We start from the raw sequence: 23,543 nt of genomic DNA, 5'->3' as shown, positions 1-23,543 counted from the left end.
CACCAGGGTAAAATGTGGAATTTTCTTTGATCCTACATGTATTGTGGTAATCCCTTTGGCAGATAGCATCTCCTCAAAATATTTTGAGGTTTTCAGTCGGTCACATCTTAGCAAAGGTAGAACCATCTTACACTAAAAAATTTCTTTCATTCCTTCTGTAGTTGCCTATCCTGACATAAAAATTACATGAAATTTTCTTATAAGTTTTAGGTGGCCCTTTAGACAAAGAGTGTTGAAGTCTTCAAATATCTGAATCTTTCACTTCATCCAATATTCAGAATAGGGTTCTTTGTTCTTGTTCAATGATTCGATTAAATCAACATTATTGGACAATGTCAAAGTACCAGGCACTGTGCTGGGTACTAGGAAAACAAACATGAAGAGAACACAAGCCCACAATAAACCAACCTTGGTGTTCACTTGCCATTACATTCAGTGCGTGTGGACATAAATAGGTAAATGTGCTTTAAACCCAGGGATTGCTTTGTCTTTGGTTTAAAACCAGGAATTGCTTTGTCTTTGATTTGGTTTGTTTCTAATGATCAGATTAGAATTTCTTTGCTTACTTGAGCCTTCTAGGATAAAGCAGGGCTCTCCTTTTGCTTTTGCTCCTCTCTTGTCTCTTCCCTTTAGAATCAAGTGCAGTATGTTATCCCCATTTTCTGGCTTTCTTCTTTCATGAATCTCAAAGAAAATTAATTTAAGAACTCATATATGTTAAGCCAGCCCTTATTCCAGGTGATATCTGCCTCTGATTTTTCATCTTTTTAAATACCAGATGTAATCATTTCTACAAATGTAATTACTAGAATGTAATTCTGTGGTATGCTTCCTAATATTTACTCTTTTGAATGTAAATTACATTTTTTTTCCTGAAATACAAGCCCATCCCCCAAATTAGCATGGTTTATGTCTTTATTCTCTAAGAGGTCATCTTGGTTTTTTTAATTACCTTTTTTCCCGTTTTCTATGATTTGTTCTATAACCTTCAGTCCATGTGATCCAGAAGATGTAGACTCATTAGATCTAAAGACACTGAAGGGAAGGTCCTATAGGCTCCTTGAGGGAGAGAAGAGCCACTGGGGGTGGAGAGCAGAGGGGACAGGACAGTAGAGACCTGCAGTGGGCAGAAGAGGGCACCAGCGTCTGAACAGAGCACAGATAGGCTGCTTTCATTTGAAAAACAAAACTTGCTTGGAAAATGACCACATCTAAACCAGTCAAAATGAATATAGGTTCACGAGTTTACAACTGGCTGATATCAAGAACATAAAAATCAAAACCCAGACGTTCCCCAAAAATGAATTCTCACCAAGGCAAATAATTTCTTTTGAAGCTATATAAATAAGCTATTAAATCATTACCATTTTTCACTTAAAAAGAAGAAAAGAATCATTTGGGCAGAACTGTTTGCTTCACATCTCCAAATATTTTGTACTTTAACAAATTCGAGCTTCTGTGAATTCTTTTGGTTTGTCAGGACTTGAGCAGATTTAAAGTAGATTTGTTGTCAAATCAGTACACAGGTCTACCTGGAACCTAGGGTTCCTATCACACAACAATGACAACTCTCTTCCCATCACCTGCGTTTGAATGCTTAAACACATCCCACCCCTGCATACTCCACACTGTCCCACACCCAAGTAGTAATCGATCTGCCACTTTACCCAGAGCTCCCAGCATCCTAGTTGTAAGCAATTAGACTTACAAAGTGATTCAGGTTGCAGGAAGCTCTTCAAAAGTGCAATTCATGTCTTTAAAAAAAAATTAAACATTATAAAGTAGGAGAAGCAAAACAGAATTGGCGGTTAGTTCCTGTAATACACTAAACATCTGCAGTTTTGTCTCTCCACTGGGATGTGGGGTTGTGCTGAAGTCACATCCTGATAACATCTGCACATTACTGATAGCTTTTGCTTTATTCTTTATGGTCCGCTGATGAGAGATTCTTCAGCATCCCTTCAGTCATCAAGACCCCAGTTGGATTTCTTTGCTTGTGACAGCCTTAAAGGTGGTCTCATTTACATCTGAGAAAATGTCACAATATAGGAAGATATTTTCAGTTTGATGTTTCATCCCTTCCTTTTTTTATCCGGATGCTAGTTTTAGCTTTTCAAATGAATGTCGATCTCAAAATAGATTTTCCATGAAATATATTTTGTCTGATTTTTGAAACACCATGTCTACAGCAGAAGATTTTTTTCCCAAAAAGTTTTCAACAAGGAATGGCACCTCTGCTTCTACTTGCACCGCAACAACAGCTAAGATGCCACATTGGGGGCTAGCTGGTTTGACATCCAGGAACACAGAATGTACAACTATTTTAAAGGTCAAGTATCGACAGGATCTGAGCTGCTTTTATTTTGCTAATGACCCCAGTTACACTGGAGCTGAGTAAATACTCAATAAACAATGGCATTAACATATATAGAAAAAGTGTTTATTTTACATTTCCAAGACAACTGGCAAGTCTCCTTCCCGTTCCAGAAAGGCTTTGAGATCCTAAAAGTTTTAAAAGATGGGATCATTAAAAGTAATATAGTGTATTTTTGTAAATAATCTTAGGATACCTGAAAGGATTAGTTATATTGCTGAATACATCTTTATAAATGCAGCAAGCCAGTGATTAATGGCAATATATAAGATAACTTTAAAGAGCCCCATTACCCATAAATTTCAAAAGGATTATTTGATTCTGAGTTTTAATTTTCTTGACCAAAATTTTTTTTGCCGACCAGGAATTCACAGAGTTGACTAAGCTGTTTAACTGACATCCTTTTTAAGAGCTGATATCATTAAGCAGCTCTTTTTTTTTCTTATTTCAAAATATTTGGAGTGTCTTTTAATAAATCACTGATTTCTAATGTAATTCTGTTGTGGCTAGAGAATATATACTTCGTAATATATCCTTTTGTTTTTTATTCATTGAGACTTATTTTTTGGTCTATCCTATTGTCTACCTTGGAGAACTTCCTGAAGAAACTTGAAAAGAATGTGTATTCTGTAGTGTTTGGTGGAGTGTTCTATAAATACTATTTAGCCCAAGAGTGTTTATAGTACTGTTCAAATTCTTTGTATTCTTATTGATATCTCTGTCTATATGTTCTATCAATTATTGAGAGTGGAGTATTAAAAAATGTCCAATTATGATTGTGAATTTGACATCTTCACTTCACGGATTTTAAGTCTCTTTTTATTAAGTGAATACACATTTAAGATATGTCTTCCTGATGAATTGACCCTTTTAGCATTGTGAAATGCCCTCTATTTCTGGCAGTACTCCTCCTCTTGAGGTCTACTTTGTCTGATATTAATATAACCACACAGCTAGGAAACACAGATTTTATTTTTAAGTGTCTGGCTACATTTGTGGGTCAAATATTTAGAAAGAGTGCATTCAGCTTATCTGTCACCTTGTGTTCCCATAAAGATCAACCACAGGGGCTAGTTTACCCTTTCTTATGGGTAAGCCACGCAGCCTTCCCAAACTAGAGCAACGAGGGAAGGAGACAATAAACCACGTGAAAAATGAGTGAGGATGTAATATGAAATAAACCAGGACATAATTTTATTACTTAGAAAACCCATATCTGTAATTTTAAAATTATTTTAGTATTTCCTGAAATTTTGAACTCAGTTATGAGCTGTTATGGGTTGAATAGTATCCCCCCAAAATTCATGTCCATCCAGAACCTCCGAATGTGACCTTATTTGGAAATATGTGTTTATATATATTTTTTGTTGTTAGAATTGATCAAAAATACAATACTTTGATTTTTCCTCACTCCCTTAGTTAACACTCTCCTTGCCTCTGAACTCACACAGAGAAATATATTTATGGATTCTTAAAAAATACTACTATGCAATGTGTACATACGCTTATAGTAATTCCACTTCAAGTTTGTCCAAAGACATATATTAAGGGACCTTGATAAATGTAAGAGAGAAAGCATAAAGTTATAATCTCAGCAAAAATATTAATAAATGCAAGCCAATTCTAATTCTGTAGGGGAAAGTCATGATTGTAGCATTTGCCAATTGCTGTAGTGTAAATACTCCCATCGTGACTGATGTCAAGCTACTGCATCATAACGTCAGTAAACACAGTTGGGAAGAGATGTGGAGTAATACATAATTTTATCTTATTTGAACCATACAGATACGTGTGACCTCAAATGCATAGATAATAGTAAAATAAGTATGAAGTGAATAGTTCTGAGTATTTATTACCTTTATTTGCATATAAATTATTTAATTCTAAGTTTACATAATTCCATTTTTAATTATGATTGTATATAAAAACTGACTTACAAAAATCCTGAAACCTTAGCAATTGGCTCTCACAAGCCAATACAATCTGGCTACAGGACAGCACTACTTATTCACCTAGTTTGTACAGTGATTTTCTCATTTTGGTTTCCTTTTTTTTTCCTCCTATGAAGCCATCTCACGTAGTTTTCAGACTATATGAAGATGCTTGACTCCAAACACTCAGAATATTTATCACTATTAATAGGATAAATTCTGAACTTTAGACAGTCTGCCATTCAGGAATTTTGATCTAGACCTTCTAAATATTACTCACCACTCAACTTCATGTTATAATTTACCCTACTCACACTTAAATTCTCAGTTTTCAGGACACTTTCTATATTCTTATGCTGTACTTTTCGCCTAGGGTTTCTTTCTCCCCAAATCCAATACATACCACAAGATCAATTAAAAAATTAAATGCTGTGTGAATTTTCCCCTTTCTCTCTAGCTAGAAATCACTTATCTCTTTGCTTCCTCTCCTATAACACTTTACCTGTGCCTCGTGCCTTGTTACAGCATTTATTTTCTACCTTGTATGCAATATAATTTTATTGCATATATTATGTGTAAGGGAATATTTTTATTACTGGGAATACTGAAGGAAATACAGACTCTCTGTTCCAATGACACAGTTTAGAGAGGAAGATAGCAAATCCACAATTGTAGTAGACTATGTTAAGTGCTACAGCAAAAGAATGCGCCTTATGCTGAGAAAGCCAAGCAGAGAAACGGGGGAAAATTATGAGGCTGAGAAAATATTTTCTGCTTCATGTCCTGAGGGAAGATAGTATATGTGATGCATAGATGTAGCAGAACTGAAGGGTACATGGAGGGAAGAGGCAAGAACTGAGGTGCAGAGGCTAGGCAGAAACGTTTTACGACAAGAAGGTTGAGCTTCATTCTGTAGGAAATTTTAAAAGTATTCTCCAAAATAAAACAATTGAATAGTTACAGATTTGCACCATGTAATAAATATCACACTATTCTAGCAAGAGTATTTAAATTACTCTCTATGTCTTCCAGGGCAAGACTGCTCAGCCTTTATTACCTGCTTATGTTTCATGTACACCCAAGTTATCATTTCCCATGTTTCTCATTGACTCCACTGATTGATGACTTCATGCATCTCACAGAGCACTGTATGGACCCTGGCACAACTAATTAGTTTAACAATACCATCAGGGGCATCAGAGTGTGATACCCCTCCCATTACCATACAGATACCACATGGAGTTAGCTGTCTTTGGATGAAATGGGAGTTTAGCCACAGTGTGTTTGGAAAAAGCTATGAAAAGATAAATGGATTATCACTAGTTACTGTCACTAGTGATAGAGTGAGAATTCTGTTCACGGTACATACCTCTCACACATTACTAGATGAATTCATGGCAGAAAGTAGAATAAAAAAGTGGAATTCTTTCTACTAAGCCCATCCAAGACTATTTTAATTCAACTATTAATAATACTTCATCAAAAATTAAACATTGGAAACAGATACAAAACTAGATAGGATGTTGGGCCAACAGGAATAAATTGGAACTGTTTCAGGGAAACTGGGATGTATCATCACCCAACTACTAAGTCTTACTCCAGTGGCCAAATAAATGGATTTGAATTCCCAAATTACATATTGTTTTCAGACTATGTGTGGGCCCACATTTTATTAATGTGTGATATTGCTGGCAGTTTTTAGATTTTAATTTTCTGTTCCAAATTCCAAGATGTCCTTTTTGTATCTTTATATTTTTACCTCTAACGAGAGCGACTTGCCAACATTCACCACAGTCTTTACTATAGATTCAAAAACGGTATTCATTTTTACATGCTAAAGAATCCTAGAGAAGGTACAGATTTTGGAGGGAAGATGATCTCAGTCTTGAGCATATCAAAAGTGAGGTGTCTAATAGACATGCATGGGAAATTAAGTAAGAAATTGGATAGGTGGATCTGGAGCTCAGGAGAGAGCTCTATGCTGAAAATAGATTTGGAAATCATCAACTTATAAGAGGTTATCTGAAAACAGGGGTGTAAGTAGTGTGTTTGCAGGAAGAGTAAATAGAGTCAGAGGGCTCAAGTGCAGTACCCTGAGAAACCATGTATATTTATCTACATATCTAAAGGCCCTGGGACTGCAGGATCCATTTTTGCTTGGTGTAAACACTTCTTGAGTTATGTGCCGAGGCTGTAATAAACATCGCCCTCAGAACTGCTCTCTCTAGGTGTGCCCCCAGCAGCCATATTTTTCCACATAATCTCACTCTTGGCCATGAGGGCCAAGCCAAGTCTTATGGCTGGGCATTCACTTTGAGCCAGTTGGAATCCCACATGGTGAGGAAGTATAACTGGACTCTAATATCTAAACTCCGGGATGGTAGAGCAGCCATACTCTCTCTCTAGAGAGTATGGGGAAACATGAACGCAAAGGCAAAGAGATAAGACATGGAAATTGACCACTTTCTGGGTTTCCGGGTACAAACATTTCTGCTCTTGATTCAGCCCTTAGTTTATGCTGCAATTGTTAATCAAGTACTTCCATGTGCCAAGCACTGGGTTAGTAGGCATGGCCACAGCGATAAGGGAATAAGTTCCATGACCCCTTGGAACAGCCCTTGGTATATTCCCTTTCTTAGAATTCTGTATCTCCTTAAATTAAGTCTCCTCTTGATTCAATGGTAGCCTCAGCTGGTTTTTATTGATACAAACCAAAAAGCCTGAGCCTTTAAATGGCTAGTATTTGTGTCCTCCACAGAGCAAACCATGGTATCTTAATATATTACCTGTCTCTGATGTGCAATAAATGTTTGCACAATTAATAATAGAATTAATCAATAAATTAATTGCTATCTAGTTTCAATAATCCTATTAATTCCCACCATAAGTCTAGTGTTAGCTTCTAGGAGCAAAGCATCTTGTGGCAAAAATGTTGCTTCCCTCAAACATTCTGCCATGAGTCTAACCTACTTTAATCAGAGCCTTCTAGCTTGTTTACTTCAAAAAGAACAAAATCCTTTAAGCAGAGAAGTTCTGAAAAGCAGATCGACATCAAACTTATTTGCATGTTTAAAGCAGGCATTTCGTGCATGTGGCTCTGCTTAGATTTCTATGAGAAAGCCATATTCCATTTCTTGCCATATTAATTTATTGTTAGCCATCTTTAAGGATAGCTTTATGCCACTTATTTTTATCTCACTTATTGAACAGTTACATAGCTGAAAACATGTTATCCTGGGAACAGTTAAATCACAGGTGATTATGATGTTTAGTCATCCATTTACTGTTGCAAAACATCCCCTCTAACCCAAAGCCCTGAGGCAAAGAGTGACGTGAACATAAAATATTCAGAAGAAACCATAAAGTGTAGCTCTTACTGTTACACTTAGCACTGGACAACAAAATTTTCCATGAGCATCCATGGAATGAGATTAGAATCCTGGTACTATCAATCTCTGTCTCCGTAACTTTTGCAAGTTACTAAAACTCCTAACCCTCCATCCTCAAACTTGTCTCCTAGGGTTGCTGTGAGGATTCAATAATGCAATCCAAGTAGCTTGTTTAGCCGAATACTTTGTTCAAAAAATGTTATCTAGTATTATTTTTATTGCTATGAAATTTGTTTGCCCTAAGAGGCAAAGTCAAGATAAGAGCAGAAAATGATGTATGAAGGTAGCTATTCAAAGATCCTCGGTCATGGTAACCACAGGCCAGATCCCACGCTTCAACGTGCGACACCCTCAGACTCCACACAACGTGAAAGGCTGCTTCACATCTGTGCATTCAGGTTTCAAAATGTAAGCTGAACGTATCTATTGTCTCTCCTCCATAGAATATGTAGTGTGATATTATTCTTCCAACATAATCACACTGCTGGTTAATTTTCTAGAGATTATGTTCTTTGAACCCTAGGTCCTAAGAGTGGAATTGAATTGGACTGAATTCTACCTTCAGTCTGGCAATGAGAAGATGAGGTCTGTGAAGTTTTGGGTGTTCTCTTCGAGGTTCCCAGCCTTCCATTTATGTTCCTCTTTCCTCGTCTCAATGGTAATTCCACCCACATATGAAGAAGCATTGATTTTTCAAAGTTTCTTTCTACTATCTTTCCCCCTACACATGCTCATCAAAAAAGGAAGAGATCTAATGTCTGCCATTTATAGTTGCTAACTGATTGATTGACTGATGACACTTTAGTGTGAATGAGTTTCTGCAAATGCCTAACCATAGTCAGGCCTGTGTATTTTAAGACTTTTCTCTCAAATTATGGAATGAAAGACTGTATCCCCATTAAAGTAATTAAGGCATCTGTAGGAAGAAAGGCAAGAATGCTTCTGCGAGGTAAGGCCTACACTAAAGGTAAATCTGCTTGATTCCTTTTAGGATAATTGTACATATGTTCAGAAGGGACATGAGGTCTCTCCTTGAAATGGCCTCTTAATCACTTAAGGGTAATGGATTCAAAACGGTCTTTTAGAGGCCTGTTCCTGGGTGCCCTGTTGCTACTGTTTCTTGACTTCTCTGTAGGCCTGGAGCCATCCTTTCCAGGACAAGTGTATTTGTCAGAATCTCTTCTACAGAGGCTTCACTTGATTCCAGATCAGACCAGACAATGAGAGCAGAGGGCAAGCTCACTAGAGCACAGTAGGTGGTCAGAAGAAGGAGCCAGAGGTGGGCTATGGTGTGAGTTAAGACTAGCAGTCAGCATGAGCATCATGCTCAAAAGATGCTGAGTGGAGATTCTAGCTCTCTGGATTAATTAATAAGATGCTCAAGGAGCCTGGAGCAGACAGACAGAAATCCAAGTCATCAGCAGAAGAAAATGGAGACAAAATCTTTAAAATCAAGGTCTCAGGAAAAGCTGCGGTCTTTGGGAAGAACATGGCAGAATGAAAGTGCTGGTTTGGGAACCAAGACTAGATGAGTAACCAAGATTCCAGTCCCTGGAAATCATTACCACGTTGGACTGAGGCAAAAGGGTCCCAAGCTCTGTGTCTTAGAGAACACTTCTGGGCTCTTCCTCCAGCCTGCTACTCTCCAAGCAGTGAGGAAGACATGATGCTAAGAAGACATGCCCACCTGGATCCTGAGCCCATCCCTCTACACTCTGCTCTAATGGCCCTGAGCTTGCTTCTGGGGCCTGAAGAGGCCCTTTCCTTGTCCATCCTTTCAGTAACTGACAGCACTGCCTGCGTGGGTACAGTTCCGAGCTGTGGCTATGAGGTGGCTGTTGGGGAAGATGGACAGAGCCTGAATGTGGACATGTGGCTATAACATCCACCCACATGCACACAAGATCCTTCAAAGTGCAGAATAAAGCTGGAACTGGGAAGAGAAGAGGGAATGGCCAGGGGGCTTCCAGTGGTGTTTCTGGTCTGGCGCTCCTTAAACTTCCCTGAGCAAAAAACTTGACCCCCAAAAGCCTGTGAGATCGTCTTGAACTTCCAGGTAAGAATTAAGAGGTTACAGGTCACAAGGTTAGTAGTCTCCAAAAGGTAAAGAATTAATCATTTCATGACTCTTCCTTTCATACTTGAAGGATAAATCCCCTACTCACCTTCTCTTCTAATTATATCCTTTCTCCTATTCTAACCAGAATTCTCAAATGTGTAGGGTTTTACTTGTTTAATTAGTGCTTAATGTTTTAAAAAATTCCAATTTTGGAATTACAAAATCAAATACCTTAGGGTCCAGGAGTGGGAAGAACCTGTGGTAGCTTCAGGGTACAGGAATCACCCACTGGTATTTACAGTGAAGAAAAAAAAGTGAATAGGAAGAAATTAGATGCACTACTTTACTATCTCTAAATAAAACTTCTTCCCCTTCTTGACTTCATAGAATATATCCCTATGCTCTTTTTGGTATTTCTGGAAATAAAGTTTCTGTTCAAAGAGTGTGCTATTGGAACATACACTTTTATTAATTAACATAACATATTATTTGTGTTCTTAGCTTGTTGTGCTTCTCATTACTAAATCTACTACAAGAAGAATCTATGTTTAATAAGAATATTGTTCATAATCCTATCTCTGTGAGATACTTTGCTACATATGTCCTAGAATTAATTAGTCTGGTTAAAATGCACGCGCACACACACACTTCCTTGCTTTGATATAAATGTTTTTTCTCACAAGTACATGAACGTTTTGAAATCACACAAGAGATGTTTAATACATAACGTTGGTCACTTAGAAAGCTGATTCTTAGAGAAAATATGGAGAGTACAATTGTTAAATAATGAAAACAAAAATTCAAACCACCAAATCGGAATGGATACAACAAAATTAGTGTTGCCAATTTCAAATTAGTTACTTTAGGAAGGCAGACATTTATTCCACTACTCAGTATATTTTTGGAAGTCCTCTTTGGTGAATTTTTGGGTACCATTGGTCCAAATCCTTTGAAATATTCTTGGTGGTGGTGAATCTTCATCAATTGAGGTCAAATTGTATTTTTAGAGAGAGCATAAAGCCAATCAAAGCCAAGTCTACTGAATGAGGTAAGTGATCACGCTGAGTCGTTCCACTTCTGATCAGAATCAAAGCCATATATAAACCCCTGAGTGGTGTGTTTATGAAGTTTCTACTGACAATGAAGACAATTTTAGATGAAAGTTACAAATATGCTGAGTATCATTAGAATGTGTGGTTATGATTCCTAAGACAACGATTTTTGAACAAAAATTAAATTGGGGTATATAGCTTTTAATGTAGTTTTTTTTAAGTAGAAGGATATTAGTTTTTGTTCTCACACTATACATCAAAATTATTTCTAGGTGAATTAAAATATCCTTTTAAAATTAAACAATAAAAATCTAGAAGAAATTACAGGCAATTAGCTAACATCATAACAACAAAGTGAGAACCTTTAAGGAATATATTGATATTGATACAATTGATGGTTTAAAAAATACATCAGAAAAAAATGCGCTTAGAAGATTAAAAAACAATATGTGGAATAAAGAGACTTAGTAAATTTGCACATTTTTGAAATGAAAAAAATAAATTGTTATACTCAGTAAAAGGAAAGAACTACTCTCCTAGTCTATGGAAGTATAAATTGGCATGATTTTCCTCTAGGGCAAGCAAATTGGTGCTATGTAAGAAATGCCTGAAAAACATGTGCACTCTTTGACACAGTAAGTTAATTTTTAAGAATGTATTAGAAGGAAGTTATGAATGTGCACAAAGACTTATATTCAAGTAAGTTCTTGATACCAGTGAAGGAAAAGAAAACCTGATGCCCAACTACAGAGGATTCAATTAGTAAATTTTGGTATTTCCATATAATAGAATAATTAAAGACAGGAAAATGTTTATAATATACTGTTTGTCAAACAATAACACAACTGCAGCCATTTTACTTCTTTGGACAGACATTTAATCTGTTTTAAAATACTCTTAATAATTTAATGAGGAACAGACCTTTGGCACTGCGTGTGTATGTGTCTCACATTGTTACTTTTGAAGCACTCCTTTGCTGGCTATGTTGTAAGAGCTATTCTTTCTGGATGAAGCGTTGTTTCCGTTCATGGACATTTTCTCACAGCAACGCCATACAGTCTGGTCCACCTAAGAGATGAAGATGCATGGGAACCTCCTTTGCTGCCCGCACAGAGTCGCCTTCTTTGGTGGGCACATTGTACTGATTTACTTTTTCCTCCTGAGAGATGAGGTTTCTACTTTCTGAGACATTCAGAGTAGGTGATTTAAAGCTTGTGATTATCACTTCAGGGTTGAGTCTGTTTTTAATGACAATTTAAATCAGAGAGAACAACACTGTTCAATCTCCTGATATCCTTTCTATACCAGATGACCACTTAAACCCTATCTTCCTGCATTTCTTTGCACCTTTTCACATGTGTTTTCTTTTAGTTAAAGCTAAGAATATGATTTGGATTAGTCATTTATTTCAGTGTGTTAAAACGAGCTCCTTCATCATATTTCAGGTTTGTTTAATAGCTTATAGGGGTTAAAATACCATCAACGAAGTAACCAATCCTGCATTCAGCTACATAGCAGAGGGCATTTTCTCAGTACTTGCAAAGAAAATACCCAAAAGAAGATCTTTTAGAAAAGTTGGTATGTCCCAATTAGAACAAAGGATTTTTTAATCTGAAAAGAGGCTATTGATAAAAGGGTGATACTGAAAAATAGGGGATTTTTTAAAGTTCTATTAAAAAGTCACATTTTAATGGCTTCTCACAAATATTGATAAAATAATTTTAATCACCAGATGTATATTGTGGACTCAAGACGAGATAAAACATATGCCATGTCTGATTTACTTACTAACGCCCTAGAAAATTAAAGAAATTATTTAGAATTTTATTCATATGAATAACGTTCTATCTAAGCTGTAAGTATAATATGGTTATATTTCTCATTTGGTGAAAGGTGATTTCAGAAGAGCAGTATAGAAACGAGGGTTAAAATCATGGACTTCAGAGTCAGACATATCCCACTGGAGCCGTGGTCCCACCGCAGGCTACCTGTCACTTTGGGCAAACAGTTCTATTTCCTCCCACGTACCAAAGGCATAATAATGCATATCTTGAAAGTTATAAGATATGCATTATAAATGAAATAAAATCATATATGAGGGACTTTGTGGAGTTCTTGGCTCATAGTAAGCACTAAATAAACGGTAGTTGCCATTATCATTGCTAACACCAGTTTTGACGCTCGTTAAATTTCATGTTGTTCTCTCCCTAATTGCCTCCTCACGAAGTTAGGTTGCCTCTTCCAGATCCATTTCAATTTTAACTTTTTTCCTAAGACTTCCGTGATTTTTCTGGCTTTTATTGATCTAATTGTTTCATGACTGATTCTTACCCCTTAACACAGATGCCTCCTATTTTCTGAATTCCTTAAAATTGTATTTATTATATCAATGTTCTAGTTATTTATTGCTACATAACAAACCCTCAAACTTAGTTTAAAACAACAACCATCTTATTATGTCTCCTGATTTTTGTGGGTCAGGAATTTGGACAGGTGTTGGCCAGGTGATTCTTCTATTTTGCAGGGCATTGACAAAGTAATTGGTGGTATTCAGCTGGTAGCTGGACTGGTATGGAGGGTCGAAGATGTCCTTCCTCACATTCTGGTGCCTTGGTGGGGTTGGTGGCAAAATTGGGCTCAGCAGGTGTGCTAATCCCTACATGAGGTGTATGCATCTTTATCCAGCATGGTGGGCTCACGGTAATTGCCGGACTTCTTACATGTCAGCTCAGGCCGCCAAGTTCATGGCTTTAAATGACTAAGAAGTCATGTAGCATCACCATTACTGGTTGAAGCAGTCACAAGCCTACCCAGATTCATGGGCAGGGGACATAGATCCCACCTTTAATGGCAGGAATGTCAAACAGTTTGCGACCATGGTTTAAAACTGCCAAAAACTCCTCTGACACAAAGAGTCTTTTGAGAGTAGAGACTATGTCCTGGTCATATTTACATCACCAGCAATGTCTTATAGGTCAGGAGATATTCAATAAATAAAAATAACTATAAGCTATAAACTTCTTTTAAAATTTGATTAAGAGCATGCCTCTGTCATATTCTGTATAAAGAAAAATCAAACTAATTATTTTGATGTTTTTCATATCAGAATCCAGCCTTGCTGAATTTTACTACCATGAAACCATGACCACATTGAACATTTCCTTATTACTGTCACCTAATCCTTATTAATTTCTGCCTCAATCTCCCTTCTTTCTCTCTCTCTCCTGTGTGTGTGTGTAAGACTTGAAGTCAGATATACGGTGTTTTCTGCCAATAATACTGTGTGAGCCACTTCTTTTCTTCAGAGCTAAATTTCATCTTTTTAATAATATTAATATTAAATTAGATAATATTTAAAGTTTCACACAACTCTAAAACTCTGCATCTGTGGGTTTACTCTTGTTATAATAACCATGGGAGAGCAGCATGGAGTGGGAGAAAGAGCATTGCTATGGAAGATAATAGGACGTGGAGTTTTGTTCCAGAGCTGCTGCCTGCTAGTGGTGTAATTCTGGAGGATAATAATTTCTCTACTAAGTTCCCAAGATTGGGGTGAATCCAGTGAGATAATGTATACAAAGTATCTTGATCAACTATAAAGGACTGCATGTCATGACTGCAAAACATTTCTCTGCCTTCCTAAAGGGATGGAGTGGAAGGTCCTACAGGATTTTAGACAGGCACTAAACACAACTTTGGAGCACTGCTGTGAACAGGCATCTATGCTGGAATATCTACAGCTCCAGATCCTGCCACTAAGCCCAGCCCATGTAAATATCACCCTCTTTCCTTACTTGGCGGCTGCACTTCTAATCACTGAAAACATGCATATCGTCAGAGAAAGGCGTTGAGAATTCAACTGCTGAGCCAGTATAGAGAAGTTATTCATTACCGGGTTCAACCCAAGGTCAAAAACATGAAACCTCAACCATTAAGCAAAATGGTGACAGGCGTGGTAGTGATGACCCAGAGTGACTATATTGCTCTTGGGAAACAAGGACAGGAATACAGCAGGCCTGGAAAAGTTTGCCAAGTCAAAGTCAGAAACAACCAGGCCATAGTCCCGAGGTGTATATGAAGCAGCACGTTCCAGATGGAATACAGGAGGAGAGCAAAGGGGAGGCCAGCCACCAACAGGAGAGGCTATGGAAATCCTCAGTGTCTGACTGTGTCTTCAGGGTTCGTTTCTTTCCTCCAAAACTCCCTCTTCCCCATAGTCAAGACACCCTCCCCTCGACAAATCCCATGAAGACATAGAAAGGGCTATATTCTCCTTCCTGCTGCAGAAGGCAGTTTGTCTTGGCCTCCCAGGCTCAGAGTCGACTGCGCTTACTTCTTGAAATCCATCTCTTCAGCCAGCTTCAGCCTCGCTACTTTTTAGACATATTACACTCTAACTTTTCCATTGGAAGGACGCTGAATTCAGTAGGACTGTAGAATTTGTTAGAAGTTAGTACTTGTGTTCCCTGCGATGATAATTGTTTCCTAACTTATTTCTTTAATTTGTCTAAGCTAAACAGAAGACATCACTACATCAAGGCAATATTTAAAATGCATAGATCTATACCTAGTGCCTGGGTATAAATGGAACTGTAATGGTTCTGGCTGTGGAGCTATAATGCATGGTAATGTATGACAAGAGAGAAAGGAATGGCCGAGTTCTGCTTTCTATTGTCCTCAGAGGTGGCTACAGAAACACACACCCAGATATGAAAGTCAAGAAGGGGTCATGCTCCGCTTTGCCTTTGTTTATGACACATTTTTGCAGACCCATTTTTGGCCTGCCGCTGCCAAGGACTCTCACACAGCTCAGGGTGTCTGGGAAATGCCTGTTTCATTAAGGCTCCTGAACCCTATCATGTTACACTTCAGAAGTAGTGACCAGCTTACTTAAAACAAAGAAGCTTTGACCTTTCTCCCCTTCTGAAACCAAAAACAGATGAAGTTAAAGTGACTCATTTCCGGCTTTAAATATGCTCTAAGAAACATTTTCTCAAGTAGTTTTGGGCCTCAGGTTTTTTTGGTTGTGTTTTTGCTTTAGTTTTATTTCATATCTTTACATAAATATCTCCTTCCCTTTTTGTCAAGGACAACGTAGTTATTACTTATATTCATGGTGCAGCTCACTACCCTTTTTTTTTCTTCTAGATTTCTTACTTTCTTCCCTTTTTTTTTTTTTTTTTTTTAATCTGTGTTGTTTATAACCATGACCCTTGATCCTCCAAGTCTTAAAACAGCTTGGCTTTCAGCAGCTAAATCTGACAAGGTCAGCATTTTTCTGTTTATTCTGAGAATACTATTTACCCTCTGGGGTTTTTAAAAGCAATTCTGTAAAACATCACTTGGAAAAAGTTTGTAGCATTCATAGAGACTTCCATAAAGTCAGATCACAATAAACGACAACTCTTCCTCTGATTTTTGAACCCTGGGGCAATCATCACTATCGGAGTATTTGGTGCCTAAGCAGCTGCTAACCAAAAATTTTTAAATAAAATTATAGGTTTAAAATAATCTAAATTATCTAAATATTTATTTCACTTCAGTAGGATGAGCTTGCCAACTTGAATCAAAAAACCAATCAGACAATTCTTCTGTCTTGTTCTTCAGAAAATATTTCCATTCGAAATTGCATAATACAGTATATTAGTTATTTTGTTATGAATTAGAATAAGGAGAGAAGGCAGACCTTTTCGGTAGTCAAGCCATAGAAGAAATCTACTTTTGATCAGTATGTAAGTTGTGAGTCAGCTGGGGATCATAACTTGTGTTTAAGGAGACAAAAGCTGTTTCTGAACTGGTGAAATTGAGAATGTTATTTGAAAAGAGACTTATGTATTTGTCAAAGATTCAAAGATAATCCGCCAGGCTTGGATACAGTTCTCCATTCACTGGAGTGACTGCCAATGCCTCTGCTTCAGCATGAACACCTCAGAGCCCAACAGCCCTTGGGATCAAGCTGAAAACATTACTTCCTAGCTGTACAGTTTCATCACAGAACGTGTCTCCGCTACATACGGAATTCCCCTTCAAGAGGCTTGACAGTGAATCCAAAGTATGTAATGTGTTCAAATCTCATTAAGAAGTTCATTCACTAGACTATGAGAAGAAAACATTTAACTCTAGCAAATGTGCTGCTAGTTCAGAATGCACTACTTTAGCAAATAGACATCTTTTTGGTGGTGGATGAGGGTTGGAGAGGGGGTGAGGGGACACTTATGCCATTGGGAACACTTCGTGGTTTCTTCTGGAAGAGTAAGGATGCTCGATTCTCTGGATCAGAAGAATCAAGGAGCAGGTGCCTGGGAGGATAAACACTGCTAAGTTTGCATTTATTCCTTTAGCTCTAACTGTACATTAATCTAATAAGATGGTCTAATAAAATAATGCATTTTTCAAAATGCTTAGCTAGCCCTTCAGGAGGGGTGGGCATTTTTATTATTTAACAAGGAGTGCATCATGAAAAAATTGGTGAATAAAGGAAGCTGGCGCTGTAGGCTGCTCTGGCCTCCAGGGGTCGCCCTTCCCTTTAATGACTGTACAACAATAGTCTGAGACCCCACCCCGAGGGACTTGGGTCTTTTAGCAGTTTCTTGTGCCCTGGTAACTCTGAGAATCCCAGACATTGCTTACATGTTACAGAATGTGTGCTCGTTTACACTTTCCCCCTCAGCCAGCCATCTGTCTCTGTCTGCTGCCACACCCTCCTGCCGGCGACCTCTTCCTGCCGGAGTCTGACTTCTCAAACGCTCTTTCTGCTCCCCTCGTGCCATTTTGTGCTAAGTATGGATGTGGGCCTGTCTCATTACTCCCCACAGCCTGCAGCGGGCTGAGGTATTTTACAGAACTTTCCTGGAGGCTTAGGGAGAGCAGAAAGAAACAGAAAAGAAATACAAGACAGGACACTAGATTTGTAGGACTCCTCTCAGAATGTGTACACCTTCCCAAGGGGTTTCCTGCTAAATGTCTTTCTCCTTTACTTACACACACACACACACACACACACACACACACACACACCCATCTTACACTATGTTGCACTGACCAGCTGCCTTCTCCCTCACCTGGAATCAAGACCCTGACCTCCTCTGTGACTGCCACAGAGGAACATTCATTTTCCTAAGAGGAAATCTGATGTGATATGCAAAGAATATAACACTTCCTATTAGCATATATGCCAGCTTCTATCTCCAATGTCTCAAGCTTTCTCATCAGAATAAAATCTTTGCTTTACCTTATTTTAATCAAGATATGGAGGGGTAGGTGGGGGAAAGCTGTGCAATTTAAAAGGCAAGCAAGATCCTTTTTGACCCACCTCCTAGAGAAATGGAAATGAAAACAAAAATAAACAAATGGGACCTAATGAAACTTAAAAGCTTTTGCACAGCAAAGGAAACCATAAACAAGACCAAAAGACAACCCTCAGAATGGGAGAAAATATTTGCAAATGTAGCAACTGACAAAGGATTAATCTCTAAAATTTACAAGCAGCTCATGCAGCTCAATAACAAAAAAACAAACAACCGAATCCAAAAATGGGCAGAAGACCTAAATAGACATTTCTCCAAAGAAGATATACAGACTGCCAACAAACACATGAAAGAATGCTCAACATCATTAATCATTAGAGAAATGCAAATCAAAACTACAATGAGATATCATCTCACAGCAGTCAGAATGGCCATCATCAAAAAATCTACAAACAATAAATGCTGGAGAGGGTGTAGAGAAAAGGGAACCCTCCTGCACTGTTGGTGGGAATGCAAATTGATACAGCCACTATGGAGAACAGTATGGAGTTTCCTTAAAAAACTACAAACAGAACTACCATACGACCCAGCAATCCTACTACTGGGCATATACCCTGAGAAAACCATAATTCAAAAAGAGTCATGTACCACAATGTTCATTGCAGCTCTATTTACAATAGCCAGGACATGGAAGCAACCTAAGTGTCCATCAACAGATGAATGGATAAAGAAGATGTGGCACATATATACAATGGAATATTACTCAGCCATAAAAAGAAATGAAATTGAGTTATTTGTAGTGAGGTGGATGGACCTAGAGTCTGTCATACAGAGTGAAGTAAGTCAGAAAGAGAAAGACAAATACCGTATGCTAACACATATATATATGGAATTTAAGAAAAAAAAATGTCATGAAGAACGTAGGGGCAACTAGGGGCAAGACAGGAATAAAGATGCAGACCTACTAGAGAATGTCCTCAAGGACACGGGGAGGGGGAAGGGTAAGCTGGGACAAAGTAAGAGAGTGTCATGGACTTATATACACTACCAAACGTAAAATAGATAGCTAGTGGGAAGCAGCCGCATAGCACAGGGAGATCAGCTCGGTGGTTTGTGACTACCTAGAGGGGTGGGATGGGGGGGGTGGGAGGGAGGGAGACGCAAGAGGGAAGAGATATGGGAACATATGTATATGTATAACTGATTCACTTTGTTATAAAGCAGAAACTAACACACCATTGTAAAGCAATTATATTCCAATAAAGATGTTAAAAAAATTAAAAAATTAAAAAAAAAATAAAAGGCAAGATGAGAGTAGCATTAACATATATACACTACCAAATGTAAAATAGCTAGTGGGAAGCAGCCCCATAGCACAGGGAGATCAGCTTGGTGCTGTGTGACCACCTAGGGGGGTGGGATAGGGAGGTTGGGAGGTAGACGCGAGAGGGAGGGGATATGGGGATATATGTATACGTATAGCTGATTCATTTTGTTACACATCAGAAACTAAGACAACAGTGTAAAGCAATTATACTCCAATAAAAATGTATTTAAAAATAAATAAAAAAGGCAAGATGTTTCTGGATTCTAGGCATTCATTTTCATACAGATATTGACATCTACCTAAGTAAGTACCCTGTTCCACTGGGGAGTTCATGATTAAAATGAAGTACCCAGTGTGATTTAAGGAGAGGTCCTAATGTCTTGGGATCACTCAGAATAAGGGAAATAAGTGAATTAGAGAGTCACCAGTATAAAAGGACAAGGTAAGAACTGGATTCTAGAAGCTGGCAGGTTAATCAGCTCAGATCTTAGGCTGTATAGACTGAGGAACTGTTAGGAGTTAGAAAAGATGATGACACTTCCAAGGCAAAAGCAAAGACTAGAGGGATTGTGTATGGAGAGGCAAGAGATGGAAAAGAAAACTGCAAAACTGATCTCAAACTTAATATACTGCATCTCCTCAATGAAATGGATTTGCCTGTTAAAGACTAGAGATTGATTTGAAAAAACCAGAATGACTCACTCTGGGTTAGCCAGGGGCAAAGACCAGAGACGTGAAATAAAACTTTCACTAAGGACTGCCATTGTGCTTTCACTTGCCCTACTCTCCAGAGACTTATACCAGGCATTTGGGCAGGGCAATAATTTTGTGTCCCTGTAAACCAGTATAGTTTAAATATTTGTTCACATTTATTCAAAGCAGGACCTCATGAGGTAAAGAAGGAAGATGCCTGTTGGTGGCAGCTTTTCCCTCTGACCCAAACTTGAATACTTCACTCAGTAAATCAAAGACATTTCTGAGAAGATATTTTGGTGACCAGCTATTGTTATTTGACCAGCTCATTCCCACTCCAAGTTAGCCTATCAAAGTATTTCTCCCAACAAGGTGTATAACTTTCCTTGGAAATTTTCTAATAAATTCCATTCTTCCATCTTATTAATTTCCCAATGATGTCCTAGTGTCCCTTGCAGATGGGGGTCCTGGGCACCATCTAGCTGGTCTACCTCTCAATATGTCTTTGCCAGTCTTATGCCACTGTCACTTGGAGTTACTGGTGTCAGCACTACTGAACACACATCCCCCACTCCCTACTTACCCACATGATAGAAAACAAACAGTGCATTTCAGAGCACAAGATCTCTCCTCATGAGGACTCCCACTAAATGCTGTTGAATTGAAATGAATAGAAATGGTGGGTCTAAGGGCACAAAAACCACTACAGATGGAGGCCAAGATGCAGAAGATGTACATCTAAAATGGTCCTGAGCTTCAGTCATCTGGGTGTGATAAGTCAAATGAAGTTTGGGGCCACTTTTTTGTGCTGCTGTCTAAAGAAAAGATTTAAGAATTTTTCCTGAGAAATAAGGCTACATTCTAACTTATTTAGTAAATAGAACTTTGGACTTCTCAACACCACTATTTCATTAACATGTTTTGCATGTAAACTTCTAATTGGTTTCTTTATACTCACTTTAAAAATGAATATATTCTTCTGCATTAACATTTTATATAACATCATGGTCTAGGCATGTACATGTACTGCTAAAATTAAATCATCAATAATCACTATCTAAAATGAACTACATTCCAAAAGCTCTGGCTAATGATTTATCTCTTCTTCATGGAACTGATCTCTATCAGATTGATTTATGTAGCAGCCAATCACGTTTCAGTAAACTGCAGCATGCACATGCATCTTTAAGTGATGATAAGGTGTGACTGTCCATTTATTTGTACAACACTGGCAACAAAAAAAAAAAAGAAAGAAAGAAAGAGAAGATGGAAAAAGAAAGTCCCAACCTCTTTCAAAAGCTTCACACAATGACCAATTCCTCTAAGAAAAGATAATGGCCAATTCTATATCAAATTTCAGAATAACTGACACACTAGGATCAAGGATATGCAAAAACATACACAAAAATGGTGAACATTAAAATGGTGACATTTGCTACAGAGAATTCTTTGCCTTTGCATGGTTACATTATTTGCTTTGATAGCAAGGTACCTTTTTGCACATTTACATTATTTGCTTTGATAGTAGATGCTTTTGTTAGTTGTTGAAGTGATTGACAACCTCATGCTGTTCTATTTAATTGCCTTTTCTGCAATGCAAGGTTCTATGTTTAGAAGACGCTGTTTCATAAATAAATCCAAAGTGTGTGTGTTTGTGTGTGTGTGTGTGTGTGTACTACAGAGGTTTCACTTCTCAAGTCAATTCTGTAACTATTCAACTACAGCTGTTGCTATATTTATCTGTATTTACATTAGGGTTCATTCTCATCCTTCATGTTTTTTGCCTTTTCTATGTTTAAGGAGATTAATGGATCTTCTTAAGAGAATGAGAGCTTTTTCTTACAGCTCTTCAATTTTGAAGGAAGGGTGGAGGTATTGGACATATAATGTTTTAGCAAAACGTGTAAAACGTTCAAACTTTCAAGGCCTAAACAATTATTCCCCACAAGATTATCTCTAAGATTTAAAACCTGTAAGGATTGCATTCTCCCTGAATTTACATTCTAGCTTTTGGATTTGTTCTCTCAATAAAGTCCAAATAGTAATTTTTTCCCAGTTAACAAAATATAATATAGAAATACTACTGATAAAGAGTCTTATCACATGATGATTTCAAAAATATTCTCTCATTGAGAGCTTGGTCAATCTTGTTATGATATAAAAAATATGCAGCTCAATACAAAGATCTTTAGTGATTTTATTTAACTTAACCTAAAAATTAAGTTCAAGTAATTCTTAAAATTAAGTTATTATTATTATGATGTCTTATACTTATCTTCAGGATATATTTCAAGATGGATATTACTGTTTTTTTTTTAATTTTGTCACTCTTTGTTATTTTTCACAGGTCTAGATGATTTTGAGCACATTTGATAACACATTCCGTAGGAATTCTACAGGTCAACACACATGGTATCAATACTGTGGTGACTTTTCCTCCAACCCTCTATTGTGAGCTTAAGTCAAAGAGACAGTGATTTTAGAGGCAAAGAGGTAGAGAAATAAAGCTAAGACTAGTGTTTTCAACTGGTCTGAGAAATAAAAGTTGGATCAACTGTGATTGTTTCAATTGTCAAATGAGGCAGGGTGATTTAGAGAAAGTGCTTAAATTTAAATCTTGACACTACCAACTTGTAGCTGTGTAATTGCATATATCTCTTAACCATTCTGAGTTGTTTCTTCATCTGTAAAATGGAAATATACACAATATTTACTTTCTAAGAAACAGCCAACATTGGATGACCTGGAAGGGAGGGAGCCAGAAGAATAAGTATTGGCACTCAGTCCTCACTTTCTAAATCTCCTCTCTCATTGGCTAAACCCAACTTGAATCCAGAGGGCAGGAGTTCACTGATGCAATTCATAGGGCAAGACTCCAGGGCAGAGGCAGGGTGGAGAATGGTGAAGAGTAGATCATGAAGATAAGAAAAATATCATATGAAAGAAAGCAATAAGGTCCTAAAGTAGAGAACCCACAGAGAAACAGATTTTGATAATAATGTCGGAGTAAGACTGTGGAGGAGGTAACACATAGATGGAGCTCTAAAGAATGAGAAGAAGCCAACCACATAAAGAGATAGGCAGAGAGAATTCTAGGCAACAAGAATAGTGTTGGCAATAGCCCTAAGGTAGGAAAGAGCCCTTTGTGCTATGTGATTTGAAAGAATACTCACATGGCTCTCATGTGGCTTTCATAAGTCAAGGTAGGAATACAGACCTAATAGGTTGTACAATGGGTTTTAAATAGGAGAGTGACATTTGGAAGAATACTGTGGATGCTGTGCGAAGAATGAATTGAACAAGAAAAATGAGGGGAAAAAAAGGAAAAAGAACAATTTTTTAAAAAGCTAAACATGCAATAGAGTAGATGTCACAAGGCAAAACCAAATGATTAAATGGCAAATGAGTCATACAGACCGCAAAGTTCATAAGTGTTCAGAGAAAGGACAATGCCTTTCTACTTGAGTTAAT

This window comes from Orcinus orca, chromosome 3 (genome assembly GCF_937001465.1).
Source record: "Orcinus orca chromosome 3, mOrcOrc1.1, whole genome shotgun sequence".
Taxonomy (NCBI): domain Eukaryota; kingdom Metazoa; phylum Chordata; class Mammalia; order Artiodactyla; family Delphinidae; genus Orcinus; species Orcinus orca.
The sequence above is the reverse complement of the archived record's forward strand: the minus strand, read 5'-3'. Positions refer to the sequence as shown.